This window comes from Protopterus annectens, chromosome 6.part0 (genome assembly GCF_019279795.1).
Source record: "Protopterus annectens isolate FY-2018-M chromosome 6.part0, PAN1.0, whole genome shotgun sequence".
Taxonomy (NCBI): Eukaryota; Metazoa; Chordata; order Ceratodontiformes; family Protopteridae; genus Protopterus; species Protopterus annectens.
In genome coordinates this window covers 110,273,835-110,300,959 of record NC_056737.1, presented here as the reverse complement: position 1 = coordinate 110,300,959, position 27,125 = coordinate 110,273,835, and positions in this window count along the sequence as shown.

Sequence of the window (27,125 nt, the reverse complement as noted above, 5' to 3'; positions counted from 1 at the left end):
TGTGTGTGTGTGTGTGTGTGTGTGTGTGTGTGTGTAGCTGTTAATGAGTCACATGTGAATAGGTACAAAAAGTGTCTAAACCTATAAGAATGTCAATATAATTAATGCATATAGTCTTTGGCAGACTTGTAAGAAGCCAAAGTAATAGCAGTTGTTGTATGCTGTAATTTCATGCAGAATTAAAACTATATTACAACCCCGTGATCATAATTTTAGTGCCATTAATGAGAAGACCAGTTCAGGGTTTGATACCAGAGGTCAACACTCTCAGGCGATGTAGTCCTTTGGTTTATTTTTCACTGAAAACAACCAAAAATGACAAAATTCAGCCCTTCAGAACAGTTTCAATTTACAAAGCCATTTACTTGGTCATTGTAGAGATAGAGATTTACATGCTTTTGAATAGCATCAATGCTTGTCAAAGAAAATGAAGATATACAGTAAAATTATTTATGTTATAAAGTTAATTGTATTTTTTTAGTTTGCTTTGGGACTTTAGTCTTGTAGCTTCATTTACAGTTGTGTGAATATTGTGTATTACTGCAAAGTCTTAGCACTGTACATGCATATTATACTGCACTTCTATTTCCAAAAGTAGAATTACCTCATTTAGTCATTTATTACAACATTACTGGTAAATCTCCTATGTCTGGTGCCTCAGTCTGTTGTGGGAATTGCATTAGTGGCAGTATTGTGAATTCTGCTCCAGGATTTGTGCTTCATGCTTCATTACTTTTTATAGCTGTTTATACCTGCTTAATGTTGCATTCTGGTGCCTTTCTGTTTACCTTGATACTGTTTTTTCCACTATTCTTTAGGTCTGCCCCCCCCCCCACTCAGACATTAAGCTAAAAGTTTCTGAGATTTTAAAAATAGCACTACAGCTCCAGTTTGGATTTTTCCTCCAACCCTCCCACACTTCTCTTATTGTGGTTTTAAAAGGCTGCACATTTGTCTTCTGCCCCTTATGGAAATCTGACTTCCAAAGTCCCTCCCTCCCCCTTTTGTTGCTGTTGTCTGTTGTGTAATCTGTTTAAGTACTTTCCCACCCATTGCTTTCCATATATCCATAATACTAAGTGCCCACCCAGCAAGCCAATATTGCACTTGAGTAAACCTCCCTTACTACAAATTGTCTCCAGCACACTAAACAGCACTGTTATCAGATCTTAGAGCAAACTAACCTAGTCTAATGCTAAACCCCAGAGATCACAAAAGAGACCTCTGAATAACCCACTCCATGACCCAAATACACGTCCAGACAACATGGATATGCAATTTCCAAATGTCTCCATAGCCAGCTTGGTAGATATGGGCATCTTAAGATAGTGTAGCAATTGTGTCATGCTTATAGATAACCATTTAATCCTTGCAGAAACAAACACAGTATACAACAGATGCACATACATAATACCAATGGAAGCAAAAATCTGGCACATAAACAAGACTGTCAAGAACACGCACACACTACATCCACCAGACATGGTGTCCACCACATTATGTAGACCAACCTATGCTAAAGCACTAAAAAGCAATCTTCCCAAACCTCAATGACCTCATAACCCTATCAATGTCAATGCCTATCCTCAGAAATCCCTAAAGCACTCACCAAAAGCAGCAGCAAACACCACGCATATACCTACACACAGTTGAGCCTCAACAGTAAAGCCCATAAGTCAAGCCAACACATTTCCCAGGACTCTTGTCATAGGAAACTCTATCATATGACACACAGATGCCCCGCCCACCAGACTGCAACAAGGAGAAGATTAGTTGCTTAACTGGAACCAGGATCCACCAAGTTTTGTACACACACTCAAGTCACTACACCACAGGCACCTGTTTGATTCTATCATATTTCATGTTGACGTTAATGACGTGAGACATACTTTCCTGGACTACATGAAAAGATACATTGTTGATCTCTCTGAATATGTGTTCCAGGCAAGTATGTGCCTTGCATTGAACAGCATTCTACCTTCACCAAGGATGATGCCTCAGTATGAGCAAAAGATGATTGGCTTCAATAATTAGCTTAGATTCTGGTCTTTTCAGGGGGATTCAATATTTGTCAACATGGGAGCACAGGGTTAGCAAACCATGTTATTTTGCAAAGGATGATCTGCACCCGTATCCCCTAGGCTTCTGAATATTGGCTAAAACTTTAGAAACCTACCAGCATAGCAAATAAAACCCAAAGATGTTAGTGCTCAGTGCTAGAAGACTAAACAAAAAGTTCCACACCCTACAAGTTCTCCTCACTCTGGAGAATATAGACATCTGTGCTATCACCAAGACATGGTATAATTACAAAGAAAGTACACTGGCAGTGCAAGGCTTCAACACCTTCCACACATTTAGAACGTCAGCTGCACAGAGAGGTACCGAAGGTGGAGAAGTCTTAATATATATTAGGTAACTCTACATTGGTTAAACAGGACAGTGCCATGGAATTTATCCATGTACAAATCACCATAGACAAGGTCCTATACCATATCCTAGCAAGCTATGGGATGCCCTGTATGCTCCTAGAATTCCATAACTTGTACCAAGACCTACTAGAGACACTCACCAGTAAACCAAATACCATACTCATGGGAAACTTTAACTACCCCCTTATAGACTGGGAACATACATTGCCTTATTCTCACAGGCACAATTCCGGGACTTTATTAACACAAATGACATTGACCAGATAGTGCACACACCTACCAGAGGTTCGAACATACTGGACCTGGTACTCACTAATATGGAAGAGTGTTGTAGAATGCTCTTTCTAAGCAAAGTGAGCTATTTAGTGTCAGCCCAAGAATGTTTAGTTTGATTTTCAAAGCAGAGGAGTTAGCTTCTTCAGTAATGTTGTTTTCAATTTTGTTTCTTCCTAGTCTTGGAGTGTTAGGCTAGATTACTGTGAATTTTAGTTTTATATATTATTATCACACAGTTTTGTTTTCCATGCTTAACATTGGCAACATCAGTGATCAACAGTATTAATGTATTAACTTTTGTTTCTTCACTGTTTTGTATAGGTGAAGGGGGAACAGAGTGACTCTGCAAGGTAGACTGCTATGGTTTTGTGAGCATGAGTTCTGTAGGCTGCATCATCCCTAAATTCTGGTGTTGAAATATGGGTCTTCAGGTCAGAGAATATTGTCCCATCCCTGTGCTGCATTCCCAGTAGCCACACCTATTTAAACTGTAAAACAAATCACAGTGGTGGAATCCTAACCTTAATTGGGTAGATAACAAATGGAAAAAAGTCAAGGGTAAAATCAGGAAGAGCAACTCCCACATTTATAGGAGCTCTCTAATTAAGCTAAACAGGAAACTAAGAGAGATAATTACGTCCAACAAGGCCAGTTATGAGGTCAAGGTAGCCTCACAGACTAAAGACAACCACAAGGCCTTCTACAGCTGTGTCTAAAATCTCAAAGGCAGCACACAACAGTGTGTTAAACTGGTGGTCAGTGTTGCCACCTTCACTGAGCAGACCAGAGCAGCATAGCAAATTTACTGGCAGACAAATTCAGCTCAGACTTCACCTTCCTGTCCCTCCCTGCCTCCCCCACATGAAATACCTACTAGCATACCTTCAATTATTAACAGGGTGCAGGTCCTGACGGTGCTTTCTAAGACCAAAAACACAGCCTCAATAAACCCTGGGACACCTTTAAAATAGCTTGAAACATGACCTATCAGAACCACTTGAGTCACTTTTCAACTATAGCCTCAAAACAGGCATTGTACCATGAGAATGGAGGACTGCAACAGTTATCCAACAAGGTGGACCATTAACTGACCTGGAAACTGTAGACCTATTAGTCTGACTATTCTAATAAGCAAAGCCATGGAGTAAATTATTGTGGAAATAATCAGCAAAGACATAAAAAAACTTCAGACACTGGACCCAATCCAGTTTGGCTTATAAAGGGGAAGGCCATGTCTACTAAACCCAGTGGACTTCTCTGAGAAGGACACCAGGGCAATGGATGAGGGAAAATTGTGCATACCATCTACTGTGTATAGTTGGCAAACTCACCAAACTGGACATAAACCCTTACATAAATTACTGGATTGCCAGCTGCCTCACAGACAGGATCCAAGAAGTCAGGATTGGTGATACCATCTTTGCTAAGAAACCAGTCAACAGTGGGGTACTTCAGGGCTCTTTGTTGGGACCTCTCCTAGTTGCATCTATTTCTCAGAGGTAAAGGCTAATGTCAAGGACCTTTGGCAGACAAATTTCACAGATGACTGCAAATTGGAAGCTCTCATAGATTCCTCCCATGTCACAAACATCTTATAAGAGGATTTAATACAGACAAATGACTGATGCCAAAATGAAGCACTAAACTTCAATGCCAAGAAGGGCATTATAGTACCTTTTGGGAAAACTGCCACCCAAGCTAATAACATTGATAAGACACCCATAAGAATAGACCTGGTAGTCAGGGATCTGAGAACATATGCAGACAGTAATCTGCCCTTTGACCAACATGTGACCAATGTAGTAAGAAAATCATTCTATGTTGCCCAACTTATAAGTAAGGGCATGGCATCCAGGTCCAAGGAAGTCATAGTGCCACTTTATTCAGCCCTTATCCGACCCATCATTGAGTATAATGTCCCCTTTGGAATGTACCTGACCAGATATATGCAACTGTTGGAATGCCCACAAAGACTACTTACCAGGAGAATCAAGGGTATAAACACATTGTCCTATATGGATTGCCTTAAAGCCCTATCTATGTACTCCATCTCCTACAGGTTGCTGAGAAGTTATCTATGCCTGACATACAAGGCATCATCAGATCCACCTCTGATGGACCTATTGCACATCCACAAAACAAAGAGCATCAGAGCCATTAGATCCAAGGTTTTAAATTCTGCTTGTGACATAAATGCTGGTTAGAAAAACAGGTGTCTCAGTGGATCCCCATGGTCTGGAACAGGCATCCCATCCATGTGACGCAGGCCCCCCCCCCATCCCTAATCCTATTTAAGCATAACCTTGACCAATGGATTGGAAATAGGAAATTCACCCAGGGTCTGGCCCCACCATGTCTCTGATAGATAGAGGCAGACAGTATTGCACAAACTAACATACTGATAACTTCTAGAAACTTCCTAACATATCCCCTCCAATAAATGCCCATGATACATAGGGACACAATTGGGTTGGATTGCATGGACAGGCTTGTAAAAGCCCTGGTGTCTATTAGCCTTTTATATACTTATGAACCTATGAATAAAGTGGAAGCCATTTACAGTTCGGTTTTACTTTCTGAGGGCCTGAGTCTTACATATGAATCAGTAATAACTAAGTTCTATAAACATTTTGTGCCAAGAGAAACGTTGTTTCTTGTGTTCAAGCAAATGAAGAATCTGATGAAACTTTGCCAGGCACTTATATGAACTGTCCTAATATCATGGGTTTAACCAGACAAAAGATGAGCATTTCTGAGATAGAATAGTGAATTCTGAAGTGATAATAGTGATAATGAAGTGCCTCCAAAACATAGAGCTAAAAATTGAATTTAACTTCAGAATAGGCAATGCAGGTTATTAGGCAGGATGAAGTTGTAAGAGACAAAATGACAATGTCAGTACAGTGAATGATGTGTATAAAGTAAAATGTAGAAGAAATGGCAAGTTGCTAAAAATAATGCTAACGTTCAAAATAAGCATGAGAAGCAGAGTGACTGCAGTAAATGTATATGATAAGCAGAGTGAATGCAGTAACTGTATATGATAAGCAGAGTGAATACAGTAAATGTATATGATAGGCAGAGTGAATGCAGTAACTGTATATGATAAGCAGAGTGAATGCAGTAAATGTATATGATAGGCAGAGTGAATGCAGTAAATGTATATGATAAGCAGAGTGAATCCAGTAAATGTATATGATAGGCAGAGTGAATGCAGTAAATGTATATGATAAGCAGAGTGAATCCAGTAAATGTATATAGGTTCATAGGTTCATACTAGGCTATCTGCCCTAGGGCATTTATAAGCCTAGCCAGAATGTGTTTGGCTTTCGCCACCCATTTTAAATTTATTTTGCTATGCCCTTTTTCGAGGTTAGTATACTGTGCCTCTGTCTAACAGTGACACAGAAGTGATACCCAGGGTAAACCTATGATCTCCCATCCACTCATCAAGATTCCTCTTGAAGAGAGTCAATGAGGGACTCTGCCTAACCTGGACTGGGATTTTATTCCAGAGTGAAGGGAGCCTCTGGGTTATGAATCTGTCCCTCCAGCATGTCCTATTTATTTCAGTGCTGAGGTTCAAGTCTCTCGAGCATGTAGCTCGATGGGATTTGGATTTTCTGAGGTGCAGCATGTCCATTAATTCCGGGTTGGACATGGCTTTATACGTCAGGCACAGATCGCCTCTGAACAGGCGGTATGCCACTGAGTAGAGCTGGAGTTTCTTTAACCGGGCAGCATATGGCATCTGTTTGAGCCCTTTGATCCTCTTGGTGAGGTACTTTTGGGGTCTTTCCAGTTGCTGCAGGTGTCTGGTAAGGTACATCCCAAAAGGGGCATTGTACTCAATTATGGGCCTGATGAGGGATGAGAAAAGAGGCACGATGACCTCCCCTGATCTAGATGTGAATCCCTTCATGATTAGGTGGGCTATATAAAATGTTTTTCTAACCACTTTGGCCACGTGGTTGTCAAATGAGAGATTGCTATCAACTTGGGTCCCCAGGTCCCTAATTACTTCTTCTGTACTTAATGGATTACCACCTATGTGGTAATTTGTGGGCACTTTTTGCCAAAGGGGATGACTATACACTTTTTGGCATTTAGCTTGAGGCCATGGCTCTGGCACCAGTTGTCTGTTTCTATGAGGCCCTTTTGGAGGATGCTTGTGTCGGCTGGAGAGTCAATTATGGTGCCCAGTTTGCAGTCATCTGCGATCTTGGTCAGCCACAGTCCTTCCGTGTTGGCCTGTACCTCCGAGAAATATATACCGAACAAGAGAGGTCCCAGGACTGAGCCTTGTGGGACACCACTTGTAACTGGTTTGGAGTCTGACATGGCTCCAGCAATTCTAACCATGTGGGTTCTGTCCTTGAGCCAGTTTGCAATCCATCTAGTGACATAGGGGTTTATATTTAAGCTGGTGAGCTTATCTATAATGCCCGAGTGGGGTATTGTATCAAGGCTTTTGCAGGTCCAGGTAGGCTGTGTGGACCACCTTCCCCTCGTCAATGGCCTTGGTGACTGTTTCAAAGAAATCAACCAGGTTTAAGAGGCAGGATCTGACCTTAACAAAGCCAAACTGGGTAGGATCCAGTGTTTGTAGGTCCCCAATATCTTTATTTATGAGGTCCATGATGATCCTTTGCATAGCTTTGCAGACCAAGCTAGTCAGGCTTATGGGGCGATAGTTTCCAGGATCCGTTGAGGCACCACCTTTATAGAGAGGGACCACTGTTGCTGTACACCACTCTTTGGGCACATATCCTGTAGTAAGGCTGAGATTGAACAGTAGTTTATGTTTGGGTTTAGCTCTTCTTGGAGTTTATGTAGGACGTAGCCCAGGACACCATCTGGTCCCATTGATGCTGTGTTTTTTGCTTTGGAGAGGGCGGCTCTTACCTGAGCATCTGAGATGTCAGGGCAGCAGCACTCTGCTGGGATAGTTATTTGCCCTTTGGTGGGGGTTTGCGCTGAACCTGTCAGCTAGGATGTTGGCAATGTCTGTGGGTTTGGTGTATTTTTTGTCATTTTGGACTAATTCTGAGCATATCTGGGAATTACCACCCAGGTTCCTAACATAACTAAAGAAAGCCTTGTGATTATCCTTAGTGTCCTGTGCAATTTTTCTCTCGAAGCTGGCCTTAGACAATTTTATGTGTGCCCGTAGTTTTTTGCTAATACTGATCAGTGATGCCTTCCCATATATGATACGCAGAGTGAATGCAGTAAATGTATATGATATGCAGAGTGAATGCAGTAAATGTACATGATAAGCAGAGTGAATGCAGTAAATGTATATGATAAGCAGAGTGAATGCAGTAAATGTATATGATACGTAGAGTGAATGCAGTAAATGTATATGATAAGCAGAGTAAATGCAGTAAATGTATATGATAAGCAGAGTGAATCCAGTAAATGTATATGATACGCAGAGTGAATGCAGTAAATGTATATGATAAGCAGAGTGAATGCAGTAAATGTATATGATACACAGAATGAATGCAGCAAATGTATATGATAAGCAGAGTGAATGCAGTAAATGTATATTTATTTTATTTATTTATTTGTTTATTTATTTATTTATTTATTTGCAGTTGGTTAACCAGGATAGTCCATTGGGCCAAAAGAACCCGTTTTCAATGGAGTCCTGGGGAGAAAAGCTCCAACACAGATTACACAAAGATTACAGAGATTTACATTTCAAACAATTTCTGATTACAAGACAGAACACAAATACTGAGGTTACAATCAAAAATACAATTTTTTTTTTTTTTGAAGTAGAACATTGTTCAAGTAGGATTAGGAAGTAAGTAGATAGATGCAGAAGGCTTTCAGATTGCTAGGTACAATTAAGAAATTGATTACTAGCTTCAAAAATGAATTTATGAGATGGAAGACTGTAGGAAGTGGAGAATGATTATGTGGGGTGGGAGCAGGAGCATTCCCATGTGGATGTTAGGTGGGAGAGGAGTGATTTTTTTAAAGGTAGGGAGGCTAGTGATGGTACGAGTGGAGGAAGGGAGGGAGTTCCATAGGCGTGCTAGGGAAAAGGACAGGAGGTTTTGTCCTGGGGCGAAGGGGTCTGTAGACTTCTATTAGGTTTTGATTTGTAGATCTGAGAAGTCTTTGTGTGTGGTGCATTTTAAAAGTAGTGGACAGGGAGGGACAGAGGGATGGCTGGAAAATGAGTTTGTGTGCATAGGTGAGCTGAGTGTAGGAGAAGTAGTTGGGAAGCTCTAGCCAGTTTAGTTTGTGGAGAGATTCACAGTGATGGGTTGAAGATTTTTTGCTAGTGGCGAATCTGGCTATTTTATTATAACAAGAAGACAGTTTTGTTTTGAGAGATGATTGTAGGGTTGGTAAAAGAGGGGCACCATAGAGAAGGGAGGTAAGAAAAATGTGGTAGAGAGAGTGAGCTTAGTCGCTGGGGTGAGGTATTGATTGTGTCGGTAGAGCAGGCCAAGTTTTTGGTGTTTTTTTATGTTTAGTAATAGATGGGAATCGAATTTAAGCTTGTCATCGATTTGAACTCCTAATAGTTTGGTTTCAGATACCAGTTCAAGAGGTGTATTATTTTGGCTGGTGATGGAGAATAGTTTTCTATCAAAGGTGTTGGTTTTAGAGGGGGTAAATATCATAAGTGTTGATTTAGCTGCATTAAGTGCAAGATGGTTGTCTTTCATCCACTGTTCTGTGATAGAGAAGGCATCTTGAGTCAGCTTTAGAAGAGTTGGGATGGATGAGGCAGCACAGATGATTGTAGAATCATCTGCATATTGGATGATGTTAGCATAAGGGATAGAGCGGAAATAATCATTAATGAATATATTGAAGAGGAGGGGCCCTAATATGGAACCTTGTGGGACACCTGTGGGGGTGTTAAGGAAGGAGGAGGTGGCTTTTTTCCACTTGACAGCTTGTTGCCTGTTGGAGAGATAGCTGATAAGCCAGTTGATGGTTGAAGGTGATAGGTTTAGCTTAGATAGTTTAGTAAGTAGTAGGTTATGGGCGATAGTGTCAAAGGCCTTAGAGAGATCGAGTAGGATGGTAGATACAGTGAAACCAGAATCTCTAGCTTTATTCAAAGTATGATAAGCAGAGTGAATGCAGTAAATGTATATGATAAGCAGAGTGAATGCAGTAAATGTATATGATAAGCAGAGAGAATGCAATAAATGTATATGATAAGCAGAGTGAATGCAGTAAGTATATGCATGAGAAGCTGAATGCATTAAGTATGTGTGTGAGAAGCAGAGAATGCAATAAGCATGTACATGAGATGAATGAATGCAGTGAGCATGTTCATGAGAAGCAGAGTGTATGCAAGTAAGAATGCACATGAGAAGCAGAGTGAATACAGTAAACGTATATGATACGCAGAGTGAATGCAATGAACATGTGCATGAGAAGCAGAGTGAATGCAAGCTTGGCAGAAGGACGAGATGTAACTGCTCACATACAGGGTCAGAATAATGCGCTGCACAATGCAGAAGATTTAACATTTTGCTATTGTGTGTTAAAGTAAGCAGATAAAAGGAACAGCCACCGAGAATAAAACTGAGGAAGGTGTTCAGAATGCTTTTTTCTGGGGTTCAGTAACTGCTATTCCAAACACTGACTCAGACCGACAAGTCAAAGGCCTCAATACATGATCCCTAGGAAGTATTAACACAGATTGGTATGTACCTCACCCTGCACCTACAGCAGCTGGAGAGACCCCAAAAGTACCTTATCAAGGGGATCAAGGGTCTCCAGCATACGTCATATGCTGCCAGACTGAAAAAGCTCCAGCTCTATTCAGTAGCATACCGCCTGCTCAGAGGTGAGCTGTGCCTTACGTACAAGGCCATGTCCAGTTCAGAATTAATGGGCATGCTCCACCTCAAAAAATCCAAATCCATCATAGCCACGAGAGCTAAAGATCTAAACCTCAGCACAAATATGAATAGGACATGCTGGAGGGACAGATTCATAACCCAAAGGCTTCCCGCACTCTGGAACAGGTTACCTGTCCATGTTAGGCAGAGTCCCTCACTGACTCTCTTCAAGAGAAATCTGGACGAATGGATGGATGATCGTAGATTTACCCCGGGGGTCATCTCTGTGTCATTGCTAGATAGAGGCACAGTAAACTAAATTTAATTTAAATTGTACACTTTTGTATCATTACATGGGGTGGCGAAAGGGACATACACTTTGGCTAGGCTTATAAATGCCCTAGAGCAGATAGCCTAGTACTATACTATGAAACTATACTATGAAACTAAGATACAGGAAGTGACTAATTACAGAAGCAACTTAAAGACTCCACAGCTGCTTGCAGTAGAAACAGAAAGCATAACACCGCAGGACAATCCAACTGTATAGGAAGATTCCTAGCAATGCGTGAGTGTAAAGGGCACACGTATACAATCAAAAATACAATTTTGTTCTAGAAGGCCCACATGTGAATAAACTGCTTAGTACACCTGTAACATGCAAGTAGTGGCTGATAGCCAGAGTAAATGAAATTAAGGGAGGTGTGTTTTAGAAGTTGGTTTGCTTAACTGTGAGCCAGTAAAGATAAAGTTAAAGACAGATGTTACATACATGCATACAGATATTTCAAGCACCAGCATTAATGCCTTTCTAGCCTGCCATTGTACCAAAACAGGTGTTCCTATAATAAGTGTCCAGCTGTTCTGAAAAAGATCTGAACTAGTACTTGCTTTAATGTAACTGGGTAGTCTGTTCCATACATTAGCTGCTCCCTTAAAGAACCAGTTAGTATGCTCCTCATTCCAAAAGAATCTTCCACATAGGTTGTCTGATGTTTCTATACTACTTTTTGATAAACCCAAACATTGCCAGAGATAGTTGCCTCTAAATGCCCTATATACCTGAATAAGGTCTCCTCTTAAATATCTATATGCGACACTGTACAAGTTCAGTTATTTTAGTCTTTCATAATAACTTAAATTTTCACATCCGTGGATGCCCTTGGTATATTTAGACTGTACTCTTTCCAGTTTACTCACACTTCTTTTCTTACATGTTTTCCATAGTGTTATTCCATACTCAAGGTTGGATGTAATATAACTAATACAGAATGACCTCATAATTTCTGATTTCCTAGGCTTTATTAATCTTTTTATGCAACCTAGAGTTATATAGCTATCACTAACCAACTGGTTGATATGATTAGAAAAACTCAAAGCTGGCTCTACCCATATACTCAGGTCCTTAAATGAATCTACGGTTTCAATCACTATGGGCTGTATTAAATATTCACCTTTCAGTTTATGTTTACCAAATCTCATCTGCTTAGTTTTTGATGTATTTATCAGTATATTATTCTCCTGTGCCCAAATGGTCAATTTAGTCAAGTTCTTTTGCAGATGTGCTGTATCTGTAACACATGTAATCAGTTTATCCAATTTTAGGTTATATTCAGACTATAGAACACCTCAGATGAAGAAAGATAGATCTGAAAGATACAATCTAAACAAGTAAGGGCCTAGGACAGAGCCCTGTGGGACACATTAACTGTAACCCAGAATTTCACCTGTCCAATTGCTGTATGATACTTGCCAATCCTATTTGTAAGCCATTTAGCTATCCATGTTATCAAGAGTACATCAATACCTAGTTGTTCTAATTGTTTTTGTATGACCATATGAAATGCTGAAGTTACATTACATCACAGCACAATATTTCATTCATAGCTGTTATTATATTGTTATAGAACATCATGTTACAGATGGTAATACATCTGTCTATGCAAGCTGATATATGGTTTAAAGTCACAACCGTTCCAGTTCTGGCAATAATTTATCCAGTATAACCTTTCCCATTATTTTTTCACAACATGAAAGTAAACTTATGGATCTGTGTGACTCAGGGTTTGTCCTACTCCCCTTTCCCTTAAAGACAGGTTTAACAAGTGCATGTCTCCAATCTTGATGAATCTCCCCACAACTTGACATGCAGTAACAGTAATTTCTTTAGAAACACAAATAATGTCTCACATGTTCTGTTTACTGGCAGGATTTTTGACTATGTACGTTGTGAATAATTTCCTTGCTATTGTTGTTGAATCAATATTATTCCAGTCTGTTTCTGGTAAATTTAAGTTCCCAGCCACTATTATTTTTCCTTGTTGTGTTTCACACAAGAAATGCATGAATTCCTCTATTAGTACTTGAATTTGGTGGTCTATAGACTCCAACAATCATTATATGTTGCAGGGTTGTCTTTATCGTCACAGTTATACAGTCTACAGTATTGGTTATCATCGAACATGTAATAATCACAAGTCTCATAACAATCTTTAATCCCTATCATAACACCTCTATCTGATTTTGTTAGAATGTCTGTTACAGTAAAAACATTTGTACCCTGACAGAACTGGTTTCCTGTCATTGTTTTCACAAGCAATAACATCAGTTTTGTGGTAACATAATACATTTTACAACAAAAAACTTTATTATTAATGGTAATATTGACAACCATTAAAGCTGCATCAAATTTTGCTATCTGAACTGTTAATTTTCCGACCTGGCAAGAATGCTGTCTTGTATTTGTCAAATATTGCAAAATATCTTCTGCAAAAATTCTCTTCCCTGATCTTGACAAGTGCACACCATCCTGTCTTATTATGTGTGCCCAAAATTAGGCTCGGATGCTCTACACATTTCCATTGTTTAAAACTGGACATTTTTTTCAAATAGCTGTTTACCCAAAATATCTTTTCATTCACAGTGACTTGACTGTCCTTTCTATATGTGTGAAAAATACATTCTAACACCTGTACAAGCTATGCTGTCTATGATGGTTGTAAGTTTCCTACGAACAGTCAGAGAGACCTTGTGGATGAGATCATTTGGACCAATGTGAATAAAAACAGAGCCAAACTCCCTTATATTGAGGTATTCTAAAGCCTTTCTCACATCTTCTATTTTTGCTCCTGGCAAGCATAACACTGTTTGATGTTCATTATCTTGTCTGCAAATGTAAGTATCAGTTCCTCTAATAACTGAATCTCCAATTACAAGAATATCTTGTTCTGACCAGATCTGAAGAATCTTCAGCTTCTAATTCAGTAATAACTGCTATCACTTGATACAAAGGAATGATCTTATTAATCTCACTGTTTTCATTGCTTACCACATCTGCAAGCCTACAATTCTTATCCAACTGACATTGTGCATCCACAGCTTGAGATATGCTGTCAACCTCTGTCTTTCTTCTTTTCTGTCTTATGGTAAAGTTTGTCAATCCTTTCAAGTTCAGTTTTGATTTCTTCTTTTTCATCTGCCCTTTGCCTCTTTTTTTCTACCTTCTCTTTTGGAAAAAAGTATGCCTTTTAATGTAAAGCAAATGTTTTCTGGTAGAAAATGTTATCTTGCCCTGTAATCTGGGATTTACATAACAAAGCAGTGCCATTTTTACTGTGTATTCTCATTTTTATAGATATTATTCAGTTCCTTTCTCCTCCTTGTTATTTTTTGTGAATTTCTTCCTTTCTTATTTTCTTCGATATGCTTTGAATCCGCAGTTTGCTGAATACTCATTCCAAAGTTGTCAGTGGCATTACCTTGTTCAATAGGGGTTGAGTGATCTTTACAGACAATAGACACATCCTTCTCTAAATGTGTTCTACTTGATCTTTGCCTAACATTATTTACCTCACCAGTGCAGTCATTATAAATGTAACAACAGTTCTCCAAGCTGTGCCTACTGCACAAGTCATCAGTAAGTCTACATTCACTACTAATAATGGTAAGCCAAAGGTAAGCCAATCATCCAACTTTTGACATGAGGAACACAGATCACCAGTGTTATCGGGTGCTACATTTAAATATACATAGCATTTATTACACTGTACACAGTATTTGTGCTTTAGTGCATTATTAATGGCATACTCTTTTAATGAATCCATTTCCAGCTACAATTGAATAAAGAATTCTAAAAGACAAGGATAATCAAAATCAGTTACCACAGAATTCACAAAACCTGGAATGTTCTCCCACTAGCCATAAGAACTATACAAAATCCTGTCAACTTCAAATCCTCTCTTCACACATACCTTTCCTCCACCTGGAACTGCTCTTGCACTCAACCTCCTTGACAACCTTACTCTAATGTTACATTCTCTACTTACCATGCTCCATAACATTCCTCTAGGTGATAAGTATGTCTATATAGTCTGAATATCTGTCACTGCCATTAATCTGACTACTGAATTTGTAACCTTGTTTCTAATTGTATGATCGTATTGTGTCTATTAGTGGAATTGTATTATGGAAATCTGCCTCTGTAATTTATTTGACTATTATGTTGTTACTGTGTTGTTATCTATGTTTCACGATTGTAGTCAAATTTGTCTGATTTTGTTGTTTACTGTATTGTGGAGCTTTTCTCCCCGGGCCTCCACTGAAAATGAGCTCTGTAAAGCCCAGTGGACTTCCCTGGTTAACAAACTGCAAATAAATAAATAAAGATATCACGCAAACAATATGTAACTAAATATTAAATTAAGTACAATAAAGTCATTGCTCTGACTGTACAACTTGTGAAAATCACAGAAAAGCTGGAATTCCTTTATATGGTACGTAAATGTGTGCAGAAGCTTCTGTACACTATTGCTCACAGACACACCTCTTTGTAACATTAAAGATCAATAAATTGCAAACCAACACAGGATTGTTTCAGATAAGCTCTGGATTGTATTCTATGCAGTCTGTGTGAATTTATAGCAGGCTAGGCCCTTGGGATGGCTAGGGTTTGCCTGTCTAAAACCTATTCCTTTCTAACAACAACCAGTGAAAATTAGAATTAAAACAACAAAATATAAATCAAAGTAAATCTTCTTGTCTACAAGCTATCCCTTTCTTCCTACAAACACAGAAAAACAGTGGTAAAAAATAAAATATAAGACAAAATAAATCTATTACCAGTGATGGGAATAAAGCATTACAAAAGCAACACATTACTGTAATATATTACATTTTTTACTAACTAGTAATATTAGGCATTACTTTTCAATACAGTAATGCAGTAATAGTAATAAGTAACTTTTGTTAGTAATTAGTAATGCAAATGTGCATTACTTTTTGTGTTACTTAGTTTTGCTTAATCAAGTAGGAGGCAGTGGTATAGCTGGGGGGGAGTGAGGGGGCGGTCCAGCCTGGGTGTCACTTTTCCCGTACATTCACATCACATCTGTGCATTGGTGGCACTTTTCCCATCCAGTCACCCCACGTCTGTGCATTGTCACACAGACCATTGACGTCCATGTCCACCCATAGATGTTTAACATTAACGTAACGTTACTTCACCCATGCACCAGGAGCCGAGAGTTCCACTTGCAAATTATTATTGTTGGATCTAACAAAGTCCAAAATATTTATTTATTTATTTTGTTGACAAGTTGGTGAGGTGGTCCACAAACCATTTTCACTCATGAACTAGGCCATATAGGCAGTCACAGCTTTGTTCAAACATTGAATTGCAGGCATAGTTGCTATACATTTCTTTGATTGTACGTAATAATGTAATATAATAGTACATCTCAATCAGCATGCAGTAAAGAGTTGATTTGTACAAATATACAATCAGCTAATAAATGTTCAGTTTTTAGCTGTATAAATTATTCCGCTGGGGGTGGAGCTTACATGGTATAAATGAGTTATGTCTAAATTAAGGCTTACAATATAGAGCTATATCAAACATGCTTATGGAATAGGAGTGCATCTATAAAATAGCATTTGTTTATGTTTACAAATGATAATATCTGCATATGATGAATTTGTTTCTTTGCACTATAGAGTCAACATTTCAGTGTTGACTATATTTATAAAATGATAGATTGCTGGTAAGGGCAATAACACGAGGTTTGAATACAAAATATAAATGCTTCTCTACATCCATGAAATTATTAATACCTAGAAGGGGCGAACAAACAAATATGTGCACATTCCTTCTTCTTTAAGGCCTAAACCTCGAACCATGCCTAGAAAACTGATGCCCAAGCCGCATGCTCAGGCCTCTATGCCTAAAAAACAAATGATAAGGATGGCTGAAGATCTTATAACTTTAATCAGGGGAAGCCAACCACCCACTTCTAAGAGACCTAGGACTGAAATTGTTTATGAATCTTCTGACCAGGATTCTAATTTTTCTGATTCTTCTGATGATCTGGATTTACCCTTATCTACTTATGAGGATTCTGATGCAGAGGACTCTATTCCCTCTGCTTCCCCTCCTGCAGATTTTTCTTTTGGTGAAAACATGCACACTCTAAGGGAGCATTTCCACTGGGAAAGCCAGGATTTTTCTGATTCGAAAAAGAGGCTTAGGATTTCTTACTCTTGCCTCAGCATAGGCCTTTAGCTATACCTCCTGTACTAGACATTGTTGATGATGCCTTTTTGGAATCTAGTTTGGCCCCTGATTCTTTGCCTCCTGCTCCCAGAAAACCTGACATATATTACAGGGTTCCTGATTCTCACAAGTTCCTTTTTAAAAATCCTATTGCAGATCCAGAGACTATTTCACAGGGACCTAAAGGCATTAAGGCCTCTACTGCCAAAAACCCTACCCCTTCTGATAGAGATTCCAGGGCATTGGATAGATGGGGGTAAGAAGGTTTACACTTCTGCAACCTTGGCCATTAGGGCCTTAAACTGTCAGTTTCATATGTTAAAGTATCAACAACATATTATTGGATTGCTTAAACAGAAAATTATGTTGATTCCTGACTGTGCTAAAAATAAGGAATTACAGGATTTAATGCATTCTGCTGAACAGGTTGGAAAACATACTTTGCAATGTGGTTTTGATTCTTTGGAGGCCTCCTGCAGGGCTGCTGTCACTGGGTCTGTGCTCAGAAGGCATGCTTGGCTTAAGGAGCAATCTTTGCCTGATCATGTTAAAGCTAAACTGTTGGATGCTCCCTTAAATCAGAACCGCCTGAATGGCAACAAAGCTGAGGAAGTTCTTAAAAAGATGGAAGATAAAGCTAAATCTATGCAAACCGTTAAAGATTTCTTGCAAGTTCAGCCTCCATGATTTAGTAGGCATTGGCCCTCTAAGAATTGGTCCTTTCCGGCTCCTTCCAGGCCTTCTCTATCCAAACCCAGACACAGCAGAAATCCCAGGTTTCAGTCCCAGGGTACACACAAGACTAAGCAGTGGGGGGGCTTCCACTTCCAAATCTGGGAGTAGTAAGACCTCCCCCTATGGAAAACTGTCTCAATTACTTGATTTTAAAACTTCCAAGCACTTCTCAACTGAATGCTCCTTTAGGGGGAAAGATTGGTCTGCATGCCAAAAACTGGGAACTCATTACCCAGGACAAATGGGTTTTAAATATAGTGTCCCAAGGATACAGATTTCACTTCCACACATTACCAACACCAAAAAGTTGGCCAGATCTACCCCCAAATCAGTGGGCTGAGGCTCAAAAGCAAATACTCTCTCTATTACACATAAAGGCTATTCAGACTGTACCAGAAGAAAAAAAAGGACAAGGTTTCTACTCAAGACTTTTCCTGGTACCCAGAAAAGACAAGTCATGGCATCCTATTCTGGACCTGTCTACTCTAAACACCTTTTTGGTGATTCCAAAATTCAAGATGCTGACTCTTCACCAGTTGCTTCCTATGCTAGGAAAAGATGCCTGGAAGGTAACACTCAAATTAAAGGAAGCATAACTGCACATCCTAATTAGGGAATCTTGCAGAAGATACCTACACTTCAAAGCAGGCTACAATCATTGCCAGTTCTCTGCATTGCCCTTTGGCTTATCTACTGTGCCCAGGGTATTCACAAAGTGCCTAGCCCCAGTCATCACATTTTGCAGGCAAAGAAATATTCAAATATACCCATACCTGGACGATTGTTTAATTCAGGCAGAAAGCCAGGACATACTTTTGAATCATCTGGCTTTTGTACAAAGGGTGCTAACTTGTCTGGGGTATACCATAAATGAAAAGAAATCACTCCTGGTATCCTATCAACAAATCATATTCCTGGGAGCAAGCTTGACTACAACTTCCCAGATGGCTTTCATCACGCCAGAGAAACAAATTCATTTGACAACCTACTTCAAACAAGTGGCCACAAAAACCCTACTATCTGCAAGGCAAATACTACAAGCCTTGGGGTTCATGGCCTCATGCATTCTTCTAATTCCATATGCAAGACTGCATACGAGGAAACTACAATGGTATCTAAAAAGCCTATGTTGTCAACATTCTCTGGATCTAGAAGCAATGATTCCTATCATACCTTATCTACGCCTAGAGTTTCTTTGGTGGGCAGAGGCCTGCCACCAAAACAAGGGACTACCATTCACACCACCCCCTGCTGCCCAAACCCTAACAACAGATGCATCAGATTATGCATGGGGGGCTCACCTAGCAGGGAAGTGCATTCAGGACAAATGGAACCCAAGTCAAATGCACTTGCATATCAATCAAAAAGAAATGTTAGCTGTACAGAATGCTCTGACAGCCTTCAAGAACCACATTCTTCCAGGACAATTAATGGTAAAGACGGACAACATCACTCTTATGTCATACATAAACAAGCAGAGGGGTACACATTCGTACCCCCTATGCAGACTAGCCATGGCATTGTAGAACACAGCCCTGAGCTACCATGTGCATCTACAAGCTCAATTCCTGCCAGGAAAACTAAATACACTGGCACATGAACTAAGCAGAAACCTCATGAACCCACATGAGTGGAAGCTGGAACCAAGGATTTTCAACATGTTGACAAGCAAATGGGGGAGCCCAGATATAGACCTGTTTGCCTCCCCCCAGAACTATCAATTGGACAATTTTGCACAAGGACTCCCCACAAACAAGCTTGGAAGGCGGATGCTCTGTCCTTCAGCTGGAAAAACCTATCAGTTTATGCCTTTCCTCCTCTACCTCTGCTCTACAAAGTACTACTAAAGATCAAACAAGACAAACCAAGGATGATTTTGATTGCACCAGACTGGCCACACCAACACTGGTACCCCCCCTCTTGCGCAGTGTGTCACTGTTGGCCCCATGGCACCTGCCTCAGACTCCTACCCTATTGTCTCAACAGGAGAACCAGATTCTGCACCCTCAGCTTCATACACTGAACTTTGCAGCCTGGCTAATTACCTAGTCTCTCCTTTCCCATCCCTCAGTAAACCAGAGATGGATATCATTTTAGAGACAAGGAGGCCTAGTACTAGAAAATCTTATGCTGAAAAATGGAAAAGATTCTGTGCCTGGAACCAATCTCAAGGGATGAGCACAGCAGTGCCCAATTTAACTCAGATTTTGCAATACTTAACTGAGATGCTTCACAAGGGCCTGTCTTTCCCCTCCATCAAAATTCATGCCTTAGTCATTTCAGCTCATTATAACACAGAACCTCCCCTCTTCTCTCATCCACTGCTTAACCAGTTCCTCAGTTGGGACCAAAAATCTACGACCACCCAGGAGAGCCCCAACTCCAGCCTGGGACCTTAACTTTGTATTAAAAAAGCTCACTCTTCCTCCTTTTGAGTCAGCTGCCACTGCAGATTTAAAATTCCTCTCTTCGAAAACAGCTTTCCTTTTAGCAATCACTTCAGCAAGAATGGTATCTGAATTATAGGCCCTCATGGCAGTGGAGCCTTTCATCATCTTTCATGTGGACAGGGTCTCCCTCAGGACCAATCCCTCCTTCATGCCCAAGGTGGTATCCACTGTGGCCCTTATTTGCAAACCTTCTTTCCTAACCCACAGAATAAAGGGGAATGGATATTGCACTCCTTAGATGTGCACAGACAACTTAGATTCTATTTGGACAGGACTAAACCTCAAAGGAAATCTGACTAGCTGCTGGTGGCATTTGCTGCAGGGGCAGAGGGGAAGGCTATTTCAAAGCAAACCATTTCCAAATGGATCTTACTACATGAAATTGCAATTATTTTTTTTTTTTATGTTTATGTGCTGTTTGCATACTGTGGCACGGTGCTTAGCGATGCCAGACAGCGCTTATACAGGCATCCTCAGATCCAGCACTGATGGACCTTTTCCACATCTGCAAAATGAAGAAAATCAGAACCACTAGATACAAAGATTTAAATTTTGCTTTCAACATAAATAAGACATATTGGAGAGACAAATATGTTTCTCAGAGATTTCCCATACTCTAGAAAAAAGCTCTCCATTCATGTAAAGTAGAGTCCACCTTATTTAAGCTTAACCTTGAACAATGAATGGGAAATCGGAAATTCAACCTAGTTCTGCCTCCCATGTCTCTGATACACAGAGGCAGAGTGTAATTCCCAAACTAACATACCCCCATACCTCTCAACCTGGAGACATGCACACATCAATAAAAGGTCTATTTGATCAAAATCCAAAAACTAAACACTCTAGCTTGTACATTTCTGTATATAGTTCATTAACATAAAACTCTAAAAATATGTACTAAAAATGAAATTTAGGAAAAAAAATATTAAAATATAAATGGAATGGCAAAGAAGCAATGCCTCCTTCACCCTGTATATCTGAGCTACTCCCAAACATACATATTCTCAATACGAGATTAATCCAATTAGGAAAAAGTGCTATCACAGTTAACACATGAGAACAACAATCATTTTTGTCATCTACTCCCTTTGAGCCTTAGTTAATTGCATTGCAATCTTGCTGGAGCTGAATGTAAAGGCTTTTTCAACATAGTGACCAAAGGTTGATGATTAGTGTCTATTTGAACAGGTCTACCATATATGTAGTACTTGAACTTGGAGCATGCAAAAACAACTGCTAAAAGTTCTTGTAATGTAACATTGGCAATTTAGTTCTCCAAGGGCAGCAGGCACTGAATTTGTAGATGTAAAGTTCTTTGCTGGTAGCAACCTCTTCATTAGTTACAGTTCTCCTTAATATGAAAATATTCAGATGATTTTTACTTCCATACAGATTGTGTTTATTGTTGACTGATACTTGTGGATTGTAATGACAGATGTTTGATTGACCTTTTATGGTTGAAATTTTCTGAAATGGGTAGTAGTTGGTAACTTGTGGCAGAGTATGTAAAATAAATGCTGACAGACACAAACTATGCTTATAGCCACTCCTCCCCTTGAAATTATGTCATGTTGTATTTTGCAGGTGTTGCTTAATACCCCCTGAATGTTGATTCTTAACCATGATGTTCTACACTGTGATCTTGGCAGAAATGCAATACAATACTGCTCAAACTCAGATATATAATGCAACTAAATTTGTTGTGGGGCTGACAAAAACACACAAATATCAGGTGATTCTTGACAGTCCTCCACTAAAAAGGTCAGTAAGATGTTTGTAGTATTTTCTATGCATCATAATATGAAAATACAGAAGGAAGATTGACATCTCAAGTACATGGTTGCAGTACAACAGGTGTCAGACCCTGCAACAACAACAGCAGCAGCAGAAGGCAATGATAGCTAACAGAAGCCAGGCAACATATGAGCTTCAGATGACCCACAAGCAGGTTCATCCAATTTCTGCATGGCATCAAGGAGCAGAGCCATGCCTCTGAGTTTCTGCTCTTCACTGTCCATCCATTGCAAATGGAACTGTGAATGCACTATGCTAGCCAGAATGAGCTCTTCATACTCCAGAAGGTGATTGAATTGAGCCTCAATGCCTTTAAGAAGAGCATCAACTAGCAGCACAACAAGCTTCACAGACTGCCTGACTTTGGACAACTTGTTTTTCAGGCACTTAATTGTGGAAGTCAGGATTACCATGAAGCATTTCAGCTTTGACTGTAGGATGTCCAGAGCCATTGCCAGGGGCTGCATTGCAAAATTCAAATTCAGCAACAAGGGTAATTTCTGTAGGCCTGAAGATGGCAATTCCAATCTGTTCACATATCTCATTCAGCAAGCCTTCACCCCAAGTTGCAATGAGGTGAATGCTGCCCATCGCATAGAAAGTGGAATTCCATCATGTCACATTGGGAAATATCAATGCCAGAACACGCTTATTTCGAACCACCTCAGCAGCTTGGGTGCTGCAACTAGCCTTGTTACAAGCAGCACTGCATTTGGCCATGGTGCTTCGCATGATCTTTTTATACTGTGCATCATTACAAGCAGATTCAGCATCGTGCATGGCAACTAGATTCAATGTGTGTGCTGCACATCTCAGATGGGGAGGCAGTGAATAGGTGTTCTTGCTTTGCCCTGACTGACTAGGCACAGCTGTCATGCTGTTGTAAATCACTTCACCATCATCATCCTCATCTTGGGATGGAATGCCTATAGTCTCAGATCTCTCACATTCTGAGAAGACAGTGAAAGCCTTTACAAAATTGCTGCCATTGTCAGTAATTGTCACACACACCTTTTGATCTAGGTTGTACTTGATGTGAATACTCTCAAAAGTTGATGCTGTGAGATTGTATGTATGCCTTCCCTGTAATATGCAGCATAACAAAGCAGCTGACTTCCTTTGAAGTGTGTCACAGTCGATCCAATGGGCGGTGATGCCAAAGAAACTATGATTCAGATGGGTCCAAATGTCAGCCATAGTACAAACAGTTAAAATGCTTCCTAAGGTTTCCATCTGATTCTCTTTCATATCACTGAACTGTTTCTCCACTCGTTCATTGTGTAGTAATTGTGAATAGTTATATAAAGTAATAGTTTTGTTGACTTTGTTGTGTTAATAGTCTTGTTAGACCTCTATGACATTTTCTGTAAGCATTTTTGCATCCTCCTCATTAGTTTTAGCAGGTTAGTCTAATGTACGTTGTTGAAAATTTGATGGTTTGTAACTTGTTATGGGTCATGTATTGCTGGCTGTGTGTACTTTGGTTTAAGTATTAAATTGTGACTCTTTAACTATAAAGACTAGTCTGTGGGACTTTGTAAACTGTAAAATGCTATTCATCATTATTGTAACACTCCCCCAGATTCTCAAAAGCTTGCACGGCGTGCATGCTTAGTGTAATAGGTAATGCTGGCAATATAGCGGCCGAGCGATCCACGTACATGCTCCTTTGATGTGTGTGAGCGCTCTAGCACTAGTGCTGCACGTTCCCAGCCCCCATATGCAAATTACCCCATTTGCAGGTGAAAACCATGCAAATGAGGTAAATCTGCTATCCAGGAAGCTGAAATCAGGATGTGCAGGACTAGCGTAATATGCAGAAATGTACTCTGTTAGTAACCGAGTACGGTTCTGCAAAATCCAAAATGGTGACATGACAGTTCCAAATAAAGGCTGCATATCACTGAGGAAGCATGCTAATGGCCAAGTATAAGGCCATTAGCATTGCAAACAATGCAAAACATCCAAAATACAACTTTTATATTATTACCACCGATCACGGCTGTTTAAACATAGGGCAGTGGCACGCAAATGGGATCGGTGGGAAAATAAGAAAATAAACATAAAGCAAGCATTCCAACTAAAATCAGTATTCTGTCATGCAAGTCAATGACAGACAAAAGACAACCCAGCCAGTGAATAGTGGTTGCTAAGGGGGGAGGCTCAGTGTGACACATGTAAGTATGCACTAGCAGGCAATCCTATGCAAATGAGGGGAAGGATAGTGAATCCCAGTTTCCACCAACATGTGAGGCAGGTCCCAGCAGTGTAAGAGTATGAATATATGAGTGCAAGACTATGAGGTAGGTGACATCATGGGTGGGTGTGTCAAGCATACTGTAAGTGGATTGGAGCCCTGTGGCTCGGGGTTGTTCCTAGCTTAGCACAGCTAAGCTAGGGGGTGTGTCTAAATCTGCCTAGCACTTAGGACAAACTGTAAGCGGGTGTGCACACCATGCACTGGGATCTACAGGAAGATAAAGGAAGTGAAACCAGGGAATAGCAGCAGTGTGCACACTGGAGTACACCAATTGTGTGGCATGCCCCCGGGCTGAAACAGAAGGGCAATGGGAAGGGAAAACAGCAGTAGGAAGGTAATCAAAGGGTACTAGGTTCGCTGCCAGGTGAAATGTATCAGAACCAGCCAATTACACAGGCAGCAGACCAACCCAGCCCAGAACACTACTATAAACTATGCAAACACCTACCCCTCTGTTTTTTCCCACACACTACACCACCGGTGTAAACAAGCGGGGAACTTTTAACACTCACAACAGCAAAATGTTAGGGGCTCCAATAGCTATCATACAATTTGTGGAAGAGGCTGAGGGTGGTGAGGATGTGAATACTGCCAACCAACCCACAGTGAGGAGACAGAGAAGAGTGTACAGACCTAGGGTAACCTACCAAGGGCTACATGAGCTGGAGATAGTGGAGCACTATAGGTTGGTCAGGGACCTCCTACAGCAAATTGTTGAGCTATGCGGCCACGTCTGACACACAGAACTAACAGAGGGGAATCTATCCAAGTGGATACTAAGGTATGTGTAGGCCTAAGATTACTAGCTACAGGTACCTTCCAAAGGCCAACTGGGGATATGATGGGGATATCACTGGCATCAGCATCCAGGGTACTCCACCAGTTCCTGGATGCCATGTCAGCACATGTCAGTGAGCACGTATATTTCCTCATCACCCGTGAGGCATTGGCCAGCAATATGCATCTCTTCCACTAAATAGCAAAATACCCTGAGGTAGTGGGTGCAATAGACTGCACACACATATGCATCAAAACACCACCGGGTGAGCAGGATAGGGTCTACATCAACCGCAAGAGCTTCCCCTCCATTAACTGCCAGGTTGTGTGCGATGCCCAGGGCATAATACTAAATGTATGTGTTGGCTGCCCTGGAAGCTATCCCGATTCCCACATCTGGCATCTGACGCGTCTGTACCAGAAATTTGCCAATGGGGATATCCCACATGGTCACCTAGTGTGAGATGCTGGATATGCACTGGAGCCATGGCTGATGACACCCATCAGAAATGCACACACACCCGAACAAGAACTCCATAATGAGGCACACGCACAAACAAGAATCATAATAGAGCATGTGTTTGGGATGCTCAAGTCACAGTTCCAGTGCCTGGACACATCCGGTGGAGCTTGCAGTACTCACCAGCTACATGTATCCAAATCATCCTTGTATGTGACATGCTACACACTATGATCCTGCAGAAACAGCTGCAGCAGGAGCAGTACGAGGCAGGGCCACACAGCCCACCCCACCAATACCAAGGCCTGCACAGGCACAGAGTGACTCAGAGGAGGAACAACCTGAGCCTTCCCCAGTAGGCAGAAGGAGGCATGGCCAGTATGCCCTGGCCCTGGCAAATAGGCAACACATAGCACATACTCTGACACAGGAAGGACCCAGGGAATAGCACCTCTCTCTGACTCTCACATACAGTAAAAGGGATGCCAAACATTACACTACCTGTTCCTAGCCATGTGTAGGGAGTGTACTATGTGCATCCAACATAGGCAGCCCTGCAGCACCACCCTCAATACTGGAACACCCACAAGATAAGCGACTCACACATGCCAGTCAGGAGGGGGGTCACATACCCAACAACAGTCACAGCCAGCAGAACAGATGTAGACAAACACAAACAAATTCTGTACTATGGCCTCTGAATGAGGGCTATGGGTAACCACCCCCCCCTAGGCCTACAGAGACAGACTACAGCAGGCCAGGTAGTGGGAAGTCAGTTGTGACAGCTAGGAAGTCAGAAACTAATGTGTAGGTAATCAAAAGATAAGAACTGTAGTACACTGGTATGGCCTAGCCAACACAATTGGTAAGACTACTAACTGAAATGGAAAACATGACATACCAGTACAGTCCTAGCAAATGTGTGCAAGTGTCAGGTGTGTGCCCTCCCATCCTACATAGAAATATAGTAACAGTCAGGTGCGCCCCCCCCCAATCCTGTGTAGAAACATCAAAATAGTCAGATGTTCCCCCTGCTAAGCAGACATGTTGCAACAGTCAATGCCAAACGATCGATGGATACCCTGCAGACACAGCATGCTACCTACCGGTGTACAACACAAAGGTCAGCACTGCAGTACAAACCACCAGACATGATTCACACATGCAAAACAGATGGCCTTACTAGGCCTGCTCACACACTTGGAGAAATGAAGGCAATGTCAGTCATCAACATACTGAAATGTCATACTGGGCATGCTCACACACTTAAACACATGAAGCCCATGTTTGCAAACACCAGTGGACCAGACACATCCGACAGTTGCAATTGTTAGTGCAGACTCTTGTCAGTATGCACCACTCATGCCTTGCACACACAGTGAATAGGAATACAGACATATATGTAAGGACAACACACTATAATAAGCCAAAGGTAGATGGACATAGATGTGTGGAAGAGGGTGACCATGACAAGGAGCCATCCAGGCCTGTCCCACCCAGCACACAGCCAAAGGGTCCCAAACACATTAGGTGCAGATGTCACTCACTACAGATACTAGCGACCAGTACCT